Genomic DNA, 19,645 nt, shown 5'->3' with positions numbered 1-19,645 from the left:
GAAAAAGATCTGTTTGGTGGCACGTTTCGCGCGTGTTCCTTCTCATTCTGGCCTGCTCCTCTCTGCCATCTATTCTGCAGTTCACCACACACGTAAATTGTTTGTTCTCTGAGAGCTTTGGATTCACTCCTTTGATTTTTTCTGCTAGGTTTAATTATCAAAATCTCTGTTTCTGTAACTTTCTATCTCTTTCACCCTACTGTCATTCTGGCATGCGACTTTTTTTTTCTTTCCAATATCTTCAAATCATTTTTAGTTTAATGTATGTTATGGTACTGGTATTTATATACTGCTTCCCATGCCCCATACGAGGCCAAAAACGCTTCATTTCACTTTGTCTTTCACCTTCGTAGGTGAATTGTGTGGATAGAAGATTTCCATTCGAAGCTTATCTTTTCATAAGGGCTCTTTATTTCTTCTTAGGGCTACTACAGGCGTTAAAGAACCTAATCCCTACTTCTGCACAAACTCGCCAAGGTGGATGCAGACTAGTGCAGATGGTGGACAAGGCACTGGTACTCATGTTTGGTACCAGCACTCACGCTCCATCATTAGAGCATGACCCATGAAGAGGAGAAGGAAAGAAAGAAGAAAATGACAGATGAAGAAAGCAGGGATGAAAAAGAACCTGCAAGAGTGAGTTAAAAAGGCGGTAAATTGTGGGGTGGAGTAAGACAGAGACAAGAGGTGGAATCAAATCTAGGCCTAGGCGATGAACTTCGCGCCATTCGCTGAGTTTTCTGCACTCCGCACTCTATTGTGCTCGCAGAGTGCAGAAAACTCCACTTCATGATGTGCAGCAGGGTTTTTTCCCCGTTTGCGATCGGTAAGTTTGCGATCGCGAACGGTAAGTTCACGAGCGCGAGCGCGGTAGAGTTTCTACCCAAGCGGAAGGAATACCAGCACAAACTGCCGTTTGCACTGCACTCCGCTACTCACGGAACTTCGCTGAGTTTTTTTGTAACTTCGTGAAGTTCCGCGTAGCAAAACTCCACGAACTACGCCCAGGGTTAATCAAGTCTAGAGAGTCCTGGTATTCAGCAAACCTGGCAGCTCTGGGAATGAGCTCCTCAGAGCAACTTTAGCCCCCTCTACTTATGTTTTCACAAATTAAGCATTGCCCCTGCATGGTGGTCTTTCTTTGACCAGTCTGCAGGATTGGAATATCCAAGGCTCATATGCAGCTTCTCTGTTTCATCAGGACCAGATCTCAACTAGTTTCACAATACCTCACTTGGGAAAAGTACATGTAACTTCCTTGGCAGTTGTCCCTCGATTGCCATGTTACTCATCATTGATCCATTCTCAGAGCATCCGAGGACATGTGCTGGATGAGATCAAGAACTACAGATGAATCCTGGGTGAAACTCTAGTTTATGACCATTTGTTAGCTCAAGCCAACTGTTGCATCATGCATATGGAGTGGCTAGTATTTGGTGAGTTTCAATGTCGAACAGCTGGGGCGGTGGAGGCAGAGGTACTCTTCAGCTGTGGCCGACCCATCGATCCAAGAATTGTCCATCCTTTGCAGGCCCGGACTGGCCATTGCGGGCACCGGGCAATCCCCCGGGCGCCGCAAGGGTGGGGGCCGGTTTTGGGCCCTGGGGGCCGTTTTTGTTACAGGGCCGTTTTTGCAGCATAGCTGCAAAATCGTCCCTGTAACAAAATCGGCCGAAAACCGGCCCCGGCAAAGAGCTCGGTCGCACCCCCAGGGTACCGGCCGAGCACTTTGCCAGCGCCGGTTTTGGTTCTCAGTCCGGCCCTGCCTCCATCCCCCCGGCCGAGCGCTTTGCCAGGGCCGGATGTGGTTCCCAGTCCGGCCCTGATCCTTTGAAGAAACATTTGCCCCAAATCCACTAATATCTGCATGGCCGGAGCCCCATTAGAGACAAAATCAGTGATAGCTGATATGCCATGCCACCTTTGCGGTCCTGAAGGTGCTATGGCTTTACCCAAGACAGATCCCCAAAATGGAGGCCTGTTCATGAAAAAAATATATAATTAATGCTCTCAAGTAGCTTAGAGGTTTTAAGTTTTCCTTTTCATGTAAGCAAAATTGCGAACACTTTAGCTAACATGGAAGTTAGGAAAGAAAAAACACTGAAGAAACGGTGTGGAAATGAACATCTTTGAAGGGAAAAGACTCCCCAAAAGCATTTTCACCAGCATTCAACAGTTTTTAGATGGAAGAGTCAGTAGCAAATGCACGGTAGGAAAATCCACATTCCTACACATTCTAAAGAAGGCAGATGAACTGAGAGGTAGTCCAATGAGTAATCCGGCAGTTTTTGTGGTTTGTCCCTTAACCACCCATCTCTAGATGAAGCCATTAGTTGCCAGAAGAAATGAAAATAGCTTCAAGCTGCTGCCACCCCAAAACTTTGGTGAGATGGAGAAAGTCTCCAGACGGCCAGGACGCCGGCCCCGAAGTACCGACGGAGAGAGCGGTGCTTCATCTTCCCCTGAGCCGCTGCCAGGTGGGGTGAGGCCAGTCTACCTTACAGATTGAGGGATTAACCCAGACTGTAAGGGCACCCGGAGCTTTCAGGTGACAATGTTCACTTTCTTGTTCTCCCGGTGCTTTCTTTCACTTTATTAAATTCACTTGGTGCAGTAGTTTTAATCTCATTGTTGGTCCTGATGAATGCAAAGACACAAAAGTCGCATATTTGCAGAAACTAGTCGACCATTTCTCACCCCAGGCTGTCCACCTAACTTGACAGTCTTGGGTCATATTGATTTTTAACGTTGGTATGTCAGGCACACACCGAATAAACTCTTGCTAAGTGCCTTTGTTCAAACCAATTTTAACGCACTCCCAGTTTGGTTTTTTCACCCTCTCACTCCTTTCTACACTGCACACCCCAGTCCCATGTTTGTGTCCACTCATTAGCATCGAGTGGCATACCTCACTGTCTTTGCCACCATCCACTTAGGAACCCCCTTACCACCGGGTTGACCTTTGTGTGTGGCACCGATTTTCTCAGACGGGTGGTACGGATAAAATCCCAAATGATGAAGGGCGGATCCGTGTGGTGACTGATGGGTATTTCTCGCATTCTGCTGAGAACTTCTGTGGTATATCACTGTGGTCTTATGGTTGTGGTTGACCTTTTGTTAATTTTGGGCACTTTATTTTGAGACCCTCTGTTACTTCTGTTGTTTATATTTTTTAGAGATGGAGAAATACACACTTAGAAAGGGTTTAGTGCAGGCTCACGTTTACACGAGTTAACCAGCAATGTGTAAAGAAGCGTTTTTATGATGGCAAAGATTGGCCAAAGTTACAAACTTTCACATTTCAGCAATTTGGCGACGTTTTCACGCTTACATTTGCCTTCACAAGTGCGTTTTTTTCTATGCCCTGAAAGATAAATCGTTCTCATAGACAGGTTTCAATCTAAGCAAATCCAGCCATAATTGAATGCGAATGTAAAGTTATTTTTTCTTGCAAGTGTACATTTTGCTGAGTTTTATATATACAAAGTGACTCATGTATAAAAACATTTTCTATCCAAGTTTAATTTTATAACATACATGTTTGCAATCTCCCTGCACGCCACTGTCAGTGTTTTTTACTTTCAGGAATACACTCCAATTTTGGGAGTTTATTGTTGAAAACAAAAAAAATTGCCAAAGCGAACCACTAAACATGGTGCCTACATGGCAAAGCTTCTCTACTTCAATGGAGTCGCCGCAGAGGGATACTTAGACATTCCACTAAGAAGCGACCGCCTGCCATACTGTAAATAACCCCAGAGAGCAGAACTTCATCTCAGGATTTTATTTTGATGCCTCTTTAACAGGAATGCCTGCAAAGGTCACTTTTTTAGCATGACTTTATCTATCCTTAGGCCTCAGCAGGGCCTTTCAGGCAGACCTACCAGTTTGTTATGAGTATTCTCTGGATGAGGATGCCATTCTGTGGCCAGGGGAGCGCCTGCTGCTAGGAAATTTATATTGATCCATCCCTTTTATACCAACATTTACCCTATGAAAAAAAAATCAACTATCCCAAAATTTAAAGTAATCCAAGCAGTGCCTGATAAAGAGTGTCATTTTGCCAAAGCTGTAGCTCAACAGTGGGTGGAGTCTAGTAGGGTTCTAATGTATTGTAGCATCTCCATAGGGGACTTTCCACATGAAATAACGGGCATAGCTCTATAGTCCTTGCGTGCTCCTTCTAATGCATGACATATCATTACAATATCTATCTATGGCCCGGGATTGAGACTTTCTGAATAAAATATTGCAGAGGCTTCTTGAGAGATCTGACTTTAGATCCTATGGAGGGAGTGATAGAAGACGTCCTTCTAGGCTCCCGGGTGCTTGCGCTGGATTCCTTAGCTTCTTTAGAGTTGGGCATCATGATTGTGCATCACCTTGTTTTCAACCATCACTGCCTTGCCCACGTACCCCACCATACTGGTCAAAGGCCATAAAAAGGCTGTTTCACCTTTGGTGCGATAACATAGTTTTTAGGAACACCTGCTACATTGGTCCTTCCTCTTTGCCTCTATTATGCCTCCTCCTGTCCTCTCACAAGGCTCCTCTTCACCGTCCCTACTGTCCCCTATTATAACCTCTTCATGGTATTGTAAAGCGATATGCACATTAAAGCAAAACATAATCATTTCTATTGGCTTCTTGGACTTTCCATAAGAACTGTGGCAGCAGTAAGATAACACTTCCAAGCTCCAATGCAAACAGCCAAGCCAAAGTGACACAAACATGGGTAATGGCAGCCATATTGACGGTGGCCCATTGAGTCACACAGAGTCTGTGACGCCTTACAAGTACTGCCTAGCCCCTAATATGATTACCACCTGCTTATGGTCCTTCCTCTGGTTTATTCTTCATGAGTGAGTGAAGTTTGCTTGAGATTGATCTTAGGCAACCGGTACCCCTGCGGTTGGAGTTCTAAGCGCTAGCACAAAAATAACTGCTTTGAGTTAAGTATTCGTTGCCAAGTGCTGCTTTATTACCATCTGTTTGTAGTTGAGGGTGGGTGTGATTGAGGCTCATGTAGGGATGACTAAGGAAGAATCCTCTACCTATGCAAAAACAGTCATGATGGGCGAGAAAAAACATAGCTGGAAACTATGTAGTGCCAAAGAAGTTGCAGTAAAATAGGTGGATTAGCAGGGCATCTTGGCCCTGACCTGCTCTCAATATCTCTGAGCAATATGCCACAGGCAATTTGCAAATCACATATTCCAATCCCCACAAAGCTGTTCACCATTCTGAGGTGGGTAAATTGAGTTTTGTCAGTAACATCACCTTTTCTTTATAGTGCTTAAAGACAGCAGTAGCGCTGTGTAAAAACCAAGCTATTATTAGCAGAACCAAATGTGGACCTCTGTCAAGCACTTGCCATTTAAATGAATGATTTAGTAGGCAGGTAAATGAGATGGATGGAACGGACATGAGGGATGTCAACGAGAAATGGTGAGTCCAAAAGAGAGTGTCTTATAAATGGTGATGACCTTCAAAAAGATTGCAATGTACTCTGGAGCGTCCTGTTTAAATCGGTGCACAGAGGAAAGACATCAATCCAGCACATATCATTTATCTGTTCATCGTCCTACCATCTTGGCTGACATAAATTAAGTCCTGTATTACACATTTTGTCTTGAATGAAATTTCCAACTTTTTCCTATCTCACTTCCGCCCAATCGGGCAGCCCCTCAGCCACCAATCCCCACCGTGGGAACAATCGTGGCAGCAGGGAGGGATGTCTCCTGGTCTTCACAAAATGTCTTCCTCATCTGCTGACCTCTGCTTGTAATAAATGTGGAAAAGAAGTAACAAGAGTTGTATGATGGAAACATGCATGCCATTACAATGCATGCCTTAACAACATGGGCATTACAGCGACCACGTATTTACAAGGCATTTCTTTACAATGAACGTCTTTACCCCGCATATGCTTTACAATGAAAAAGTAAGTATTTAGCAGGTAAGTATAAAGCCTTGAAACCCTCTCATAAAACCCTAGTAAATGGTACCAGTGGTACCCAGGGCATGGGTGTTAAAAAGGTTACAAGGGCCTGAAGCAATTTTTGTGCCATCCTGAGTGACCCACGTAAACTACTGACAGCAGACCTGCTACTGAAGATTGCAGGAGCGGTGCAAACTGCTCGAACTCAACTTTGCCCTCAACATGTGTGTCAAAGTCAATGCACTATTTGTAATATATGCCAGTCACCCCTAAAGAAGGCCTCCCACAGCCGAGGAGGCAGAGTGCAATATCTTAGAGGTGTGGACATGTAAATGCAAGTTAAATGCACCTATAGAGGTCTTTAACATTAAAGGACAGTATAAGTGATTGACAGTCCATAGGATAACATGGGCTGACACCAAGGCAAACCAGAAGTTGGCAGCTCCATTATGGTACTGCCTAAATATGTTGTATATATGCCCCTGACATGAAGCTCATGTCAAGGACGATGTAGCATGCACCCTGGTGGCTACCTCAGACTTTGCCCACCTGGTTGCCCCAACCTTTCCTGTGCTCTGGCCGACAGCCCATGCTTGCTGCCACCAAGACAGGAATCTGATGTCCTGCCAGAAGGTGTGAACTCTCCCCGGAGCCAGAAGTAACGACCTGGAAGGGAAGGCGGTCACACCTCCCTCCCTGACAAGTTGGCTAGTGAAGTGGCACATTAAGGCTGTGAGGTACATAGGCTGCACCGCCTGTGATATGCAACCAGGCTGCCTCACAAAGTAGTAAACAGCCCTCCCCCCCCAGGCACATTTGCACCTGGGCATGTGAGAAAACGAGATAATCAGGATGTATACACCCCCAGAAGGCTAGCCACACCTCTAGGGTGAGCTACCTGGTCTGCACAGATGAGGAAGGCGTCTATCATTTTTAGAAGTGGTAGAGTAGTGGGTACTGGGTAGAAAAGGGGACTTACACCCCCAGATGTGATCACGTCAGGGGGGGATTTGCCACTGGGGCTGATAGCCCATTGGCCTCTTGTACCAATACACCTAACACACGAAAATCTAGGTTTAAGGGCTACCCCTGACACCGAGTTCTGAACCAACCTGCATCAAAGGGGACAATGAAGCGTTGTGAGTATGCAACAACAGGAGTTGCACAAACCTAAAGAGGGAGACTCTGCACCTCTGGCAATACTCCTGGAACTGCATGACCGAGACACGTTCTAGGCTAAAGCTTAGTTCCCCCAAACAGAGGGACCCCTGTGAGAGTCAAAAGCAACCTCAGATTCTCCTTGACTAGTGGCACTAGTCCCCTGAAAACTGCAGGGAAAACAACGCTCTGGATCCAAAGAATCACTGGCCATCTGGTCCTCTGAGGGATCGCCCAAATCCAGGTGGTCTAGTGCATTGTGGGAACTGTAGCCTGCCCTCCATGAAGTTTCAGGCAGCTACCGTATCCAACTGGACCATTGGACGTCAAAGTACCCATCTGCTGAACTAACAGCTGCAAAAGCTTGTTGTTCACCAGTCCGGCAATGGACCCCTTCGATTCTGCATCTAGAGGAGACTCCATACAACGTTTGTCCAATGCCAGCTTCGGCCCTGTAGATGAGAGTTTGCACCCTGTTCCCCGGCAGTACAGTGTAAGCAGTAGAAGCTGCTCTCCTGTGGCTCCCGTCCAGCACCAGGGACTGCCAGGTAAACTCTGCACAGGAATCCATCATCCAGGTAAAATTAAACTGACTGTTGTGGCTTGGTCCTGGGAACCACATCACCTTTACCCTTTTTGGGTTCCACGCACCTTGACATGCAAGTGACTGATTGTCACTACCACTTTTTCCCTTTGATTGCAATGCAAATGTTCTGCAGTATTGAATTGATGTGATTTATATTTTCTTCTAAAATCCATAACACCAGTTATATGTATCTGATCAGGTTCATTTTGGTGTCTAAACGAATATAAAAATCTGCATTCTCGTTATTAATTGGTGTGGAATTTCTTTTGATTTGTGTTAATTACTTATTGTCCATGTTGGTACTCTGAAATGCTTAACAAATGTTCCTCAAGTAAAGCTTGACTGTTCTTTGACACACTACCAGGACTGATCTAATGATTTATTATTGTGAATCCAAGGACCATCTTTGAGGTCTGTGTGAGTACTGCATGGTAAAGCCTAACTAGCATCATTACATAATACTCCACATTCCTGCACGTTATCTTGCTTGTGTGCTTCTGTCCCCAATCTCCTCTTCTTGTTGCTCTCTTATGCTTCTGTAGTGTTCACTCACTTTAGTGCTACTCATGCCCTTTGTGTGCTGCTTTTTTACTTCCTCCTCACCTGTTCTTCCGATAACCCCAAAACCCCAATGCCAGTGATAATTTTTCTTTATTGGCGCGTTCACACGAAAAACTTTATTTTTTTATTTACTGAGTCAAGTTGGATCAATAAATAAAAAATTAAAGGAAATGGTGCATGCATCAGTGGAATGAGGCAACCTCAACTGCACATTTTATTTTTGTTTTGGTGATGTTGGATAGTTTACCGATGCTGCCCAGCACCACCAAAGCAATTGCAGAGCCAATACGTCCCAAAGGCAATACCTATTTTTTTGACAATACTTGTATTCTTCTAAAGCTTACATTCTCCTTCAATATGCCCGGTTCTGGGCCCTGTTTCCCCTCTTATTGTCGATACTCTCACCCAGTGTGATTCTCACCTTCTTGCCAATACTCTCACCCAGTGTGGTTCCCCTCTTCTTGCCAATACTCTCACCCAGTGTTCTATACCCCTTTTTTCTTTTTTCCTAGTATTCCTGGCTGTGTCATTTTTTACATCTCACCCATGTGAGCATGCACTAATGTATGCACTCTTGCTTGCACGACTCTAGAATTCAGTAATGGGTTTGGAACTAGCCCATTGCTTATCATTTGTTGGCATCATTGTCACTCTTCTTTGCTACCTTCTCATTGAGCAGCGCTTGCCATGCGTCACTTCCTTTCCTTTCAGCGGTGTACGGACCAAGCACAGATTAATCAGGTTTGGTGCGTTTCCCTCCGCTGGCCATCCGATGCTCGTACTGTGATTCAGGTACTATTTCTGCACGATGACCCGGTCAACCTTGGCCATGTCATCACTCTTTCTTTTAACCTATCCCCACCCCTGCCTGTTTCTTCCTTGCCCCTCGCATTCACCCTCCCGTCCATGTTTCTTCTGCCATTCCATCTGCCCTCAAGTCTTTGTCCTTAACCCCCCTCATGGCAGACAGAAAAAAAGCACCTATGAAGAGCCAAGCACTTGCCACTTCATAGTGCTTTTTTTAATCATCTCGTTAACCATACCCACCCACCCCCCATTACCCACCCTCACCCGATTGCCACAGCAAATACCTCACCCAAAAGAGAGACCTACTGGCTTTGCCACTGCTTGTTTAATTAAATTTGTTCACACCGTTTTCAATGTTCTGTTTTTTTTTCATGACCATCCCCTCTTAGCTAGTTAGCAATCTTATCGATTTCATCCAATTCAATTCATATCAACATCTTGTAATTGGAGATGCCTTTGTGGCCTGTGAAACATAGCCCAAATGAGATATTTGACATTATAAAAGGAACACTTAGTACCACATAGAAGTGGGCTGTCAAGGCGCTGGCAATGGTGACAGTCCTACCCCACCGTCTGTGTCTGGAATCTGGGCCTCTTGCAGCCTGCACCCTCCTGCCCACACCTTGCCTACCTCGCACGTTCCATGTGCCTTCGCCTGTCATTCCGACAGATTAGCTCTTCAAGCAGTATGAAAATATAATAATATTAAAGCCAATAAAACCAGCCAGAGAACTATATTTCCTGTCAGTCAGTCTCCCCGCTTCCTCCGCCCTCTTGAACCGGTGCTTTTGCAGGGCCGGGTTTCATCAATCACCGGACCCCGGGCAGCTCCAAGATAAAGGGGGGATTGGAATGGTATTGTGCATTACGGAACATTTGGGTGAGGAAGGGAGCGGGGGTGGGGGGGTATTGGGTGGAATGATCTGTCAGTTCATATATTTATGCCGCCAAAGCCGGTCACGGCTGGCTCCTGTTGGTACTGCAGATTAAAATCACTCTCGTCCTTCTGGGTCTCCCTTGGAGGTCATACCTCAGAGGGAAGATGAAGGAGAGGGCTGTGCCAGCCATATTTGCGCTGCGCCTCCCCTATTCGCCTGTAGATGGCGTTATGATTTGGAAGTGAGGCGGCCGGCTATTGACCCTTTGGCCTCTGACAGCAAAATGCATCAGGGTACCTACTAGGATACTTCACCTTATTTTGAAAGGCCACGGGTGGTCGTGAAGGCCACATCGTGGTCATGAAGTGGCATGGGTCGTCCAAGCAAGAGAGAGACCTTTCGGTGTCCTCAGAAATATACTCACTCTTTCGAGAGCGGTCCCGCTCACTGTACATGGAAACTTACTCAAACACTTGAGAGGTACCCATCAATGGCCGTAGAACCTCACTCACTCAAGAGAAGTCCCTATCACTAAACATAGGAACTCACTTGCTCACTTCAGAGAAAAACTTCACTCATCATAAAGCATAGGCACTCACTCAAGACAGCACTTCTCACTGACCTTAGAAACTCACTCAACCACTTAAGAGGGGGCACTCTCAGTGGTCAGACACTCACACTCACTCCTTCAAGAGAGATCCCTCTCAAAGAACAAGGAAATTAAACCATTTAAGAGAGATCTCTCTCAATGATCATAGAAACATTCTCCCATCCAAGAGAAATCCTTCGTAGTGAACAAGAAATCTCACTCAAACACTTAGGAGTGCTCCCTTTCAATGGCCGTGGAAACACAGTTTCTCATTCAAGAAAAGCATCTCTCACGGAACGTAGAAACGCACTTGCTCACATGATATATATCTCACTCATCATAAAACGTATTCACTTACTCACGACAGACCACAAACGGACTGAACTACTTAAGAAGGTCCCCATCAATGGCCATAGAAATACTCTCCCGCACTTATCCAAGAAAGGTCCCTCTCACTCAACATAAAAACTCGCTGAACCACTTAAGATCCTCATCAATGGCCATAGAACTCTTACTAAAAAAAATAAAAAAAACACTTGCTCACTCCAGAGGCGCCTCTCACTCACATAAAAATATACTCACTCACTCAAGAAGGCACCTCTCAGTGACCATAGAAACTCGCTCAAACATTCAAGGGAGGTCCCTCCCAATGTCCAAAGAAAAACACACACTCACCCCTTCACTCACTGACACAAGAAAGGTTCCTGTCTCTGAACATAGCAACTCACTTTGCTTACTCAAGAGAGATACTTTTCACTGGACGCAGATCGACACTTGCTCACTCAAAAGAGCTAGGTCTCACTCATCATAGAAACACATTCACTCACTGAAGACAGAACTTCTCATTTACCGTAGTCGCCTCACCCACTCTCTCAAAAGAGGCACTTATCACAAGACATAAAAACTCGCTGACTGATTCAAGGATATTTAAGGTATAAAGTTATGTATTGTGAGAAATGTTAGGTGTGTGGTGTGCACGTCTTCAAGATTTCACTCCCTAATTCACTCTTGTGTGGAGCTTCTTACTGACCATAGGAAGCTGCACCATGACTCTCAAGAGAGTTTCTCGCGCCCACAACAGAAACATGTCCTGACAGTGTGAGTGGCGCCCCTCACTGAGGACAGAATCATGTTGACTTACAATGACAGCAAGAGAGATGATTCCTACTCACCACAGAATACAGTGTGCCATCAGTGACAGCGTGAGAAGTGTCTTTCGCGGACCACATAGACGTGCTCTGTCTGTGACAGCATTGGAAATGCCATTCACAGACCTCAGAGACATGTGCTCTGTCTGTGACAGCATGAGAAGTGCCATTCGCAGACCTGAGGGACATGTGCTCTGTCTCTGACAGCATGAGAAGTGCCATTCGAAGACCTCAGAGACATGTGCTCTGTCTGTTACAGCATGAGAATTGCCATTTGCAGACCTCGGAGACATGTGGTCTGTCTGTGAAAGCATGAGAAGTGCCATTTGCAGACCTCAGTGACATGTTGTAAGTCTGTGACAGCATAAGAAGTGCCTTTCCTGGACAACAGAGGCATGCACGGTCTGTGACAGCACGAGAACTGCCATTTATGGACCACAGATACTTACTTTGTCTGAGACAGCATGAGAAGTGCCTTTCACAGACCACATAGATATGTGCTCTGTCTGGGATCACGTGCTCTGTCTGTGACAGCAGGAGAGATGCATACTACTCACCAAGTAATCATGTGTACTGTGTATGACAGCATGGGAAGTGTCTTTTGGGAATCAAAGAGCGGGCTTTGTCTGTGACAGCATAGGAATAACCTTTCACAGACCACAGAGACATGCTCTGTCTGTGACAGCATGAGGAGCCCCTTTTACAGCCCACAGAGACGTGCTCTGTCTGTGACAGCATGAGAAGCGCCTTTCACGGACCACAGAGACATGCTCTGTCTGTGACAGCATGAGAAGCCCCTTTTACAGACCACAGAGACATGCTCTGCATGTGACAGCATGAGAAGCGCCTTTCACGGACCACAGAGATGTGCTCTGTCAGTGACAGCATGAGAAGCGCCATTTACCGACCATAGAGATGTGCTCTGTCAGTGACAGCATGAGAAGTGCCAGTTACGGACCACAGAGATGTGCTCTGTCAGTAACAGCATGAGAAGCCCCTTTCACGGACCACGTAGACTTGCTCTGCCAGTGACAGCATGAGAAGTGCCTTTCACGGACCACAGAGATGAGCTCTGTCTGTCACAGCATGAGAAGTGCCATTTACGGACCACAGAGAAGTTCTCGGTCTGTGACAGCATAAGAAATTCCTTTCACAGACCACAAAGACATGTGCTCTGTTTGGGATCACGTGCTCCATCTGTGACAGCTGGAGAGATGCATACTACTCACCATAGAATCATGTGTCCTGTCTAAGACAGCATGGGAAGTGTCTTTTGGGAACCACAGAGACGGGCTTTGTCTGTGACAGTATGAGAAGTACCTTTCACGGACTACAGAGACGTGCTCTGTCTGTGACAGCATGAGAAGCCCCTTTTACAGCCCACAGAGACGTGCTCTGTCTGTGTCAGCATGAGAAGCGCCTTTCACGGACGACAGAGATGTGCTCTGTCAGTGACAGCATGAGAAGTGCCATTTACGGACCACAGAGACGTGCTCTGTCAGCGACAGCATGAGAAGTGCCATTTACGGACCACAGAGACGTGCTCTGTCTGTGACAGCATAGGAATTGACTTTCGCAGACCATAGAGATGTGCTCTGTCAGTGACAGCATGAGAAGTGCATTTCAGCGACCACAGAGACATGCTCTGTCAGTGACAGCAATGGAAGTGCCATTCGCAGACCTCAGAGACTTACTCTGTCTGTGACAGCATGAGAAGAGCCTTTCACAGACCACACAGATGTGCTCTGTCTGTGACAGCATGAGTGGCACCTTTCACGGACCACAGAGATGTGCTTTGTCTGTGACAGCATGAGAAGTGCCATTTAAGGACCACAGAGACATGCTCTGTTTGTGACAGCATGAGAAGCACCTTTCACGGACCCAATGAGACGTGCTCTGTCAGTGACAGCAGAAGTGCCATTTACGGATCACAGAGACGTGCTCTGTCTTCGACAGCATAAGAATTGACTTTCGCGGACCACAGAGATGTGCTCTGTCAGTGACAGCATGAGAAGTGCCATTTACGGGCCAGAGAGACGTGTTCTGGCTCTGACAGCATGAGAAGTGCCTTTCACCAACCACAGAGACTTGCTCTGTCAGTGACAGCATGAGAAGTGTCATTTGCAGACCTCGGAGACTTACTCTGTCTGTGACAGCATGAGAAGCCCCTTTCACGGACCACAGAGATGTGCTCTGTCTGTGACAGTATGAGAAGTGCCTTTGACAGACCACAGAGACGTGCTCTGTCTGTGACAGCATGAGAAGCGCATTTCACGGACCACAGAGATGTGCTTTGTATGTGACAGCATGAGAAGTGCCATTTACAGACCACAGAGACGTACTCTGTCTGTGACAGCATAAGAAGTGCCTTTCGCAGACCACAGAGATGTGCTCTGTCAGTGACAGCATGAGAAGCGCCATTTACCGGCCATAGAGACGTGCTCTGTCAGTGAAAGCATGAGAAGTGCCTTTCACCGACCACAGAGATGTGCTCTGTCAGTGACAGCATGAGAAGTGTCATTTACAGACCTCAGAGACTTACTCTGTCTGTGACAGCATGAGAAGCCCCTTTCACGGACCACAGAGATGTGCTCTGTCTGTGACAGTATGGGAAGCGCCTTTGACAGACCACAGAGACGTGCTCTGTCTGTGACAGCATGACAAGCTCATTTCACGGACCACAGAGATGTGCTTTGTATGTGACAGCATGAGAAGTGACATTTACAGACCACAGAGACGTACTCTGTCTGTGACAACATAAGAAGTGCCATTCGCAGACCACAGAGATGTGCTCTGTCAGTGACAGCATGAGAAGCGCAATTTACCAACCATAGAGACGTGCTCTGTCAGTGAAAGCATGAGAAGTGCCTTTCACGGACCACAGAGACGTGCTCTATCAGTGACAGCATGAAAAGTGCGATTTACGGACCACAGAGACGTGCTCTATCTGTGACAGCATAAGAAGTGCCTTTCGCGGACCACAGAGATGAGCTATGTCTGTGACAGCATGAGAAGTGCCATTTACGGCCCACAGAAAAGTTCTCGGTTTGTGACAGCATAAGAAATGCCTTTCACAGACGACAAAGACATGTGCTCTGTTAGGGATCACGTGCGCCATCTGTGACAGCTGGAGAGATGCATACTACTCACCATAGAATCATGTATACTGTCTACGACAGCATGGGAAGTGTCTTTTGGGAACCACAGAGACGAGCTCTGTCTGTGACAGCATGATAAGCCCCTTTCACAGACCACGGAGACGTGCTCTGTCTGTGTCAGCATGAGAAGCGCCTTTCACTGACCACAGAGATGTGCTTTATTTATTTATTTATTTATTTATTTCCATTTATATAGCGCATTATCACCCCAGGGTCTCTAAGCGCTTGTACAAAAAGAAACCAGTCCCACTAATAACAAATGTCAGACTTATAACACACCCCATGCTTCCCGGAAAAGTATTGTTTTTAACTTTCGGCTTTGTGTGTGACAGCATGAGAAGTGCCATTCGCAGACCTCAGAGACTTACTCTGTCTGTGACAGCATGAGTTGAGCCTTTTCACAGACCACAGAGATGTGCTCTCTCTGTGACAGCATGAGAAGCGTCTTTCACGGACCACAGAGATGTGCTTTGTCTGTGACAGCATCAGAAGTGCCATTTACGGACCACAGAGATGTGCTCTGTCTGTGACTGCATAAGAAGTGCCTTTCGCGGACCACAGAGATGTGGTCTGTTAGTGGCACATGAGAAGTGCCATTTACGGACCACAGAGACATGCTCTGTCTGTGACAGCATGAGAAGCAGCTTTCACAGACCCAATGAGACGTGCTCTGTCAGTGACAGCAGGAGAAGTGCCATTTACTGATCACAGAGACGTGCTCTGTCTTCGACAGCATATGAATTGACCTTCGCGGACCACAGAGATGTGCTCTGTCAGTGACAGCATGAGAAGTGCCATTTACGGGCCACAGAGACGTGTTCTGGCTCTGACAGCATGAGAAGTGCCTTTCACCGACCACAGAGACGTGCTCTGTCAGTGACAGCATGAGAAGTGTCATTTGCGGACCTCAGAGACTTACTCTGTCTGTGGCAGCATGAGAAGCGCCTTTCACGGACCACAGAGATGTGCTCTGTCTGTGACAGTATTAGAAGCACCTTTGACAGACTACAGAGACGTGCTCTGTCTGTGACAGCATGAGAAGCGCATTTCACAGACCACAGAGATGTGCTTTGAATGTGACAGCATGAGAAGTGCCATTTACAGACCACAGAGACGTACTCTGTCTGTGACGGCATAAGAAGTGCCTTTCGCGGACCACAGAGATGTGGTCTGTCAGTGGCACATGAGAAGTGCCATTTACGCACCACAGAGACATGCTCTGTCTGTGACAGCATGAGAAGCACCTTTCACAGACCCAATGAGACGTGCTCTGTCAGTGACAGCAGTAGAAGTGCCATTTACGGACCACAGAGACGTGCTCTGTCTTCGACAGCATAAGAATTTACTTTCGCGGACCACAGAGATGTGCTCTGTCAGTGACAGCATGAGAAGTGCCATTTACGGGCCACAGAGTCGTGTTCTGGCTCTGACAGCATGAGAAGTGCCTTTCACCGACCACAGAGACGTGCTCTGTCAGTGACAGCATGAGAAGTGTAATTTGCAGACCTCAGAGACTTACTCTGTCTGTGACAGCATGAGAAGCCCCTTTCACGGACCACAGAGATGTGCTCTGTCTGTGACAGTATGAGAAGCGCCATTTACAGACCACAGAGACGTACTCTGTCTGTGACAGCATGAGAAGTGCCATTTACAGACCACAGAGACGTACTCTGTTTGTGACAGCATGAGAAGCGCCATTTACAGACCACAGAGACGTGCTCTGTCTGCGACAGCATAAGAAGTGCCTTTCGCAGACCACAGAGATGTGCTATGTCTCTGACAGCATAAGAAGTGCCATTTACAGACCACAGAGACGTGCTCTGTCTCTGACCGCATGAGAAGCATATTTCACGGACCACAGAGACGTGCTCTGTCAGTGACAGCATAACAAGTGCCATTTATGGACTACAGAGACGTGCTTGGTCTGTGACAGCGTGAGAAATTCCATTCTCAGACCTCAGAGACTTACTCTGTCTCCAACAGCATGAGAAGTGCCGTTCACGGGCCAAGGAAACATGTGCTCTGTCTTTGACAGTGCAAGGAGTTTCTGTACCTTACTATAAAAAAGTGCCTCTCACTGACCTATCACATATACATACACTACTTCAGACACACCGTGTGCGGCTGTACTAGAGGTGCCTTTCACTGACAACACAAAGACACTGCTTCAGACAGCACGAGGGATGTCTCTACTGACAACAGATACATGCGCACTGTGTGCGACAGCGGGAGATAAGCTTTTCACTCTCTCTGTGATAGAACGAGGGGGGTCTCTGACTGATAATAAATACATGTTAATGTTATTGGGTTTTTGTAAAGCAGCGCAGCTACCTAAAGGCATCCCGGCGCTAGGTCCTAGTAACTGACCTGGGCGGACTATTGAACAAAAAGCCAAGTCCTCAAGGCATTCCTGAAAGCCAGGAGACTAGAGGAGGAACAAATGGAAAGTGGTAAATCATTCCAGGTCTTAGAAGCGCCCAGACTGAAGCTTCGACCCCCCAGTTGGTTTTTTGAGTCTGGGAATTGCCAGGAGTTTTGTGCTGGAGGACCAAAAAGTTCTTCTGGGAAGATACCAGGCCAGCTTGCATCTGAAAAAGGCAGGACCCGAACTTTAGGAAGACTTTATAGGCAATACAGAGTGCTTTGTATTTAATTCTCTTTATGATAGGGACCCAACGGAGGTTCAAGATCACAGGTTTAATGGGACTGATTTAGGAGTCCCAGTAAAGAGTTTAGCAGCCACATTCTGGAGGACCTGAAGCCGGTGAAGATGTTGCTGCTGTATGTTCAAGTACAGACTGTTACAGTAGTCTAGTCTGGACAGAAGGAGCCTGCAGGGCACACTAGTCCAAATTTGAAATGTGTTTTCATCGACTATTCTGGGATAGTGATGCGTCCTTTCTATATTGTAATGCAGCCGCTCACTAATATTATTGTAAATATTCTCCATTAACCACTGCCATTTCTCATAGGTAAGGTCCTGTTTCGAGCTAAAAGGAATTTGTATGGATGTTGCATGGTGTTGAATAACATAAACACAACATTCCTCTGCATAATATCTGTAAAAGACTCCCACAACTCACCCGTAATGAAAATAAATTAAAAGAACGCAGATTTTACCCCAATCTTTGTTTAAAAATCATTTATACTCATCAGGGCAGTACTGTGTGTAGAATAGAGTCGGGTCTATCAGGTGGGGGAGGGGCTGAACGACTGGGAACCACACACACTATCACTTCATGAGTGGCTCCCCCGACTGACCATAGAGACGTCTATGTATACTGTCTGTGAGTTTACGTGTGGTGTCTCTCACCACAGAATCAAGCACTCTATCCCTTCATGAGTGGCGCCCCCGACTGACCACAGAGACATGTATGTACACTATGAGTTAACGCGTGGTGCATCTCACCACAGAATCATGCACACTATCACTTCATGAGTGGCGCCCCCGACTGAACATAGAGACGTGTATGTACACTGTCTGTGAGCTTACGTTTGAAGTCTCTCACCACAGAATCAAGCACTCTATCACTTCATAAGTGGCGCACCCGATTGACCATAGAGGCACGTATTTACAGAAGACTGTCTGTGAGTTAACCCATGGTGCCTCTCCCCACAGAATCACGCACTCTATCACTTCATGAGTGGGGCACCCGATTGACCATAGAGACGTGTATGTACACTGTCTGTGAGTTTACGTGTGGTGTCTCTCACCACAGAATCAAGCACTCTATCCCTTTACGAGTGGTGCCCCCGACTGACCATAGAGACGTGTATATACACTGTGAGTTAACGCGTGGTGCCTCTCACCACAGAATCACGCACACTATCACTTCATGAGTGGCATCCCCGACTGACCATAGAGACGCGTATGTACACTGTCTGTGAGTTAATGCGTGGTGCCTCTTACCACAGAATCACGCACACAATCACTTCATGAGTGGCGCCCCTGACTGACCATAGAGACAAGTATGTACACCGTGAGTTAACGCGTGGTGCCTCTCACCACAGAATCACGCGCACTATCACGTCATGAGTGGCGCACCCGACTGACCATAGAGACTTGCATCCAGGGCTTTAAGTGGGAAAATAACTGGGGGTGCTCTGAAAGGGGCGTGGCAACTTTCTTAAAGGGGAGTGGCCTATCAGAGTAGGGGCGTGGTCTAAATCAAGATAACTAGCATTGTGTGCTTAAGAAAATCATGAAGTCGCATCCAGCAAAGGATAATAAAATAGGCAAAAAAAGTATATTTATTAAGTATAAGCCATAAAATACCAAACACTTTAAAAAAACATTTGCTATTTCCAAACTTAGAATTTAAAAACAATCTTCACTAAAGGATGTGTTATTAAATTCTGAGTTCAGGCAGAGGCGCAACTAGAGCCAAATTTCGGGGGGGGGGGGCTTAAAAAAAAATCAGGGGGGCTGAATCTTTAAGCAATAGTCAGAGTGGAGCTGCAGGGGCTCTTAGAAGGGGTGACAACAACAATTCTTCATTAATATGCAAATGATCTTTCTTGCCGTTATGGGAAGATATGCAGGTAAACATGTCACACAGCATTCCCCATGTTATCCTATGGGCAAGATAGCCTTTCAATAGTGAAAAACGAAATTGGCAGTATTTCACTATCAAGACATGTTACCAACACAAGTAACACCAAACAAAAACCGGGACGTCTGCTCACCCTACCTTTGACTTTGAGGCCCGAAAATAGAGCCCCCTAGAGCCCCCTTTCGAGGCCCTCCAAAAAAAACTGGGGGGGCTTAGCCCCCCACAGACCTCCCCCACTTAAAGCCCTGCTTGCATGTACACTGTCT

General features: G+C 46.5%; 1 protein-coding gene and 1 pseudogene across 12 annotated transcripts in view; one reads left to right on the top strand and one right to left on the bottom strand.

The window, feature by feature from the left end:
* Nucleotides 1-19,645, bottom strand: part of NRXN3 (neurexin 3) — a 2,205,897-nt gene that overhangs the window by 111,905 nt on the left and 2,074,347 nt on the right. The window lies entirely within an intron of this gene.
* Nucleotides 1-19,645, top strand: part of LOC144782548 (nucleoside diphosphate kinase B pseudogene) — a 63,749-nt pseudogene that overhangs the window by 43,292 nt on the left and 812 nt on the right.

Source organism: Lissotriton helveticus, chromosome 9 (genome assembly GCF_964261635.1).
Source record: "Lissotriton helveticus chromosome 9, aLisHel1.1, whole genome shotgun sequence".
Taxonomy (NCBI): Eukaryota; Metazoa; Chordata; class Amphibia; order Caudata; family Salamandridae; genus Lissotriton; species Lissotriton helveticus.
Note: the sequence above shows the minus strand (reverse complement) of the source record. Positions and strands in the feature narration are given on the sequence as shown.